The following is an 815-nucleotide window of genomic DNA, read 5'->3' as shown; positions in this document are numbered from 1 at the left end:
AGACTGACTATTTCACCTAGATGACCTAGGTAACTCGATCTTAATCCTGAACTAACTATGAAATCCTGTTTATTCAGGATTTCTCTTAAATTTGCATAGTTAAGGGTTGGCTCAATAGCGCCGACTCAATAAGACTCCCATTTTAGGCGTAAGACCGAATAGATAGTTGGGGACATAGGGTGCAAGACGGAGTTCATGCCTACCCGATTAAGGAATAGGAGAAATGTTGTTCTCTCAAGTACTGCATCCAGGTCTTAAACAAGGGGCCCCACTCTCTTACTGGGCTGAGAGAGTTTGGTTTGGTGATTGGATCACAAACCAGTTGCTCATTAGAGGATTAGTAGGGACTTGAGAAATAAGACGTAATATCGGGGGTAAAACAGATATTTGACCTAGCCGTTATTACGAACAACCTGTGAAGGGTCGACTTGCTGATTATGGTTAAATCATGTGGACATAATATATTTACAGCGAGGGGAGTGCAACTATGGGATTTAGTGGAATGACCCATTAGTTAACGAATGGGGATTAATTTGGTCTAATTTGTTTAGCCAATTAATCTCGGATCGTTGGAGCCTATGATCTGTAGGTCCGCGAGATCCTCCTACTAGCTCGTAACGGACTAACTCTAGAATAGCGTGATAAGTTAATTTGAAACGTTCAAATTAGAATTAAGGGAATTTGTAATTATATGATATATAATTATGTTTAGTTTTAGAATTAAACGAAATAGGAGAATTTATATATTTAAATATGATTTAAATATATAAAGATGGATATGTGTTAAAATTAATTTAATATTTTATATTAAATTA

Source organism: Benincasa hispida, chromosome 1 (assembly GCF_009727055.1).
Source record: "Benincasa hispida cultivar B227 chromosome 1, ASM972705v1, whole genome shotgun sequence".
Classification (NCBI taxonomy): domain Eukaryota; kingdom Viridiplantae; phylum Streptophyta; class Magnoliopsida; order Cucurbitales; family Cucurbitaceae; genus Benincasa; species Benincasa hispida.
Note: the sequence above shows the minus strand (reverse complement) of the source record.